At 43.4% G+C, this 2,423-nt stretch overlaps 1 non-coding gene across 1 annotated transcript; it reads left to right on the top strand.

Annotated features, from left to right (window-relative positions):
* Positions 1-1,000: 1,000 nt before the first annotated feature.
* On the top strand, positions 1,001-1,076 carry TRNAY-GUA. Its single transcript has one exon. It is a non-coding gene; the product is annotated as a tRNA-Tyr (tRNA).
* The last annotated feature ends 1,347 nt before the right edge of the window (positions 1,077-2,423 follow it).

The raw sequence follows: 2,423 nt of genomic DNA, 5'->3' as shown, positions 1-2,423 counted from the left end.
AAAAGCATTAGCAAGGTCTAACACAAAATAAAACTGGCCTAACTCCTTACTTACATTCTGTAACAAAGTAGCTATATTTGGTACAGCTGCAAACAAAGGAGCAGTTACTTTGTTAAGCTCTCTATAATCAATAGTCATTCACCAGGTTCCATCAGTTTTTCCTACTGGTCAGACTGAACTATTAAATGGGCTATGAGTGGTTACTGGTTACTGGGGGTGGGAGGGAGAGATGGGAAAATAGTGCTCAGCATGTGCAGAGTTGCTGTTTGCAGTGATCAGATAATTTGAGTAACGGATGCTGGTGAAGGTAAGGCAATATTGTGAATGGAATTAATGCCACTGAATTGTACACTAGAAAGTAAACAATGTGGGAAATTTTGAGTTGTATTTATGGTATCACAACCAAGTAAAAAACAAAACAAAACAACAACAAAAAAAAACAACCACAAACCAAACAGTTCCCTAGTTCAAATACATTGCTCCCCTTTTAGCCCTCATGCTAGGATGCCTCAATGATCCTTCACAGAACTACTATTCCCTGCTTCAAGTCATGGACTGGGAAGTTCTTGAACTCCTCCAGCCACCACCCTCATGGTTTAATGTACAGATCCACAGACTGGAGACGTGTGAAGATGTGGATCCTGCATGTGTCTCAAAGGTGGTTGAGCAGGATCTCTTCCAGTTGCTGTTTTGTCAATTATAACATGAGGAAAACAGACAATAAATCCTAAAGTCCCTTCCAGATATCAGCGCCAATGATTCTCATGCTACTGCTGTCACCACAGACTGAGGGAAAGTGGAGATGCAGAAATGAAATCAGGGAGTAGGGGTGGGGAACCCTGGGGAAAAGGAAGGAGTCCCTCTGGTGTGAGTTCATAGGAGAATTGGTTGCTGGTTCTACCTGCTTTCTAGAATATATGGGGTTTCCAGTGTGTTTTGGGGGGTTGTAAGACTTTATATATAGTGGAAAAGATGCTTATTAGCCACCTGACATAGGTAAGGGGGTATAGCTCAGGGGTAGAGCATTTGAGTGTAGATCAAGAGGTCCCTGGTTCAAATCCAGGTACCCCATACCACAGTAGTTTTTCTGATCAAAGAAGCTATTGCTCGCATTCTGAAGCAGTTCTCCTGGCTTTTCCAGGGCATACCAATGGGTTTTGTATATAGAAGACTTTTCCAGAAACACAGAGTAACTGGTAATCCAAAACTGTCACCCTCAGTTCCCTCCATCCCAGCAAGGCAGCATACGGCACACTGGGGTGGTGGTCAGACAGAGGGAGAGACATTAGAATATTCAGTCTTTGTGGTGGTCAGGCAGAGGGAGAGACATTAGAACATTCAGAGTCTTGTGTATGTAGGCCTTTCCCTTTGGTGAGTTGGTTGTCTCATGCCACAGATCCCTCATACACTTGCCTCAAACTCTTAGCTACTTCACCAAGAGAAACAAGGATTCTGCAGTTGGAAAGCTGTGAAAACATTTGAAATACAACCCATTTCTGTCTTCACTGGGGGCCCAGATTAGGCATCCCTGGGTAGTTATGGAAGCCTGGTAGCCAGCTCTTGGGCTATATCAAAAAGCAAGGGTAATAATGGGCTGAGGGTCCTACAAGCATCTCTCATATTGCCCCCCATGCTGGTTTGAATCTATTATGTACCCCACAAAATCCAAGTTCTCTTGATCAAATCTTTTGGTGCAGACTTACTGTGGGTGGAAATTTTTGATTATATTATTTCCATGAATTATGACCCCTCCCATTCATGGTGATCTTAGTCATCTTTTACTGGTGTCCTCTATGAGAGGAAAAAGGGCAGAGACATTATGAAGAAAGGCACTGGAGAGAGCCATCAAAATCAGAACCAGAGTTTGCACTGGGGAAGATATGCAAGAACCCCCCAGATGCTTAGAGAAAAATGCCCTAGGAGAAACAAGCAAGGAAACACAGGGCTGAGAGAGAGAAGCTAAGACAGAAGCCTAGAGACACTTTGAAGAAAGCCATGGAAACCGGAAGCTAACCCCAGGAAAGGCCCAGCAGTCTCCACTATGTGCATTTCCATGTGATATAGGAACCCAAGATGCCATCAGCCTTTCTTCAGAGAAGTTATTATCCTATTGATGCCTTCACTGGGAAATTTTCAGGGCTTTGGAACTGTAAATTTGTGAACTAATAAGTCCCTATTGTAAAAGCAAATCTGTTTCTGGTATCTTGCATTTTGGCAACTTTAGCAAATGGAACACCCTCACTGGGACATCCACCCAGGAATAGAAGTCAGGAAAACCGCAGAGGTGTAGGAAGTGTCTTGTTCTGAGTCAGGCCTGGCAGCTTCCAAGAAGCCAGTCCTGAATAGGAGCAATAATTTAATTTTACAGAGCAGTGTGTTATGAGACAAGTGAAAGGTAACAACTAACTCAACCCCATAGGACA

This window comes from Choloepus didactylus, chromosome 5 (assembly GCF_015220235.1).
Source record: "Choloepus didactylus isolate mChoDid1 chromosome 5, mChoDid1.pri, whole genome shotgun sequence".
Classification (NCBI taxonomy): Eukaryota; Metazoa; Chordata; class Mammalia; order Pilosa; family Megalonychidae; genus Choloepus; species Choloepus didactylus.
The sequence above is the reverse complement of the archived record's forward strand: the minus strand, read 5'-3'. Positions and strand labels throughout refer to the sequence as shown.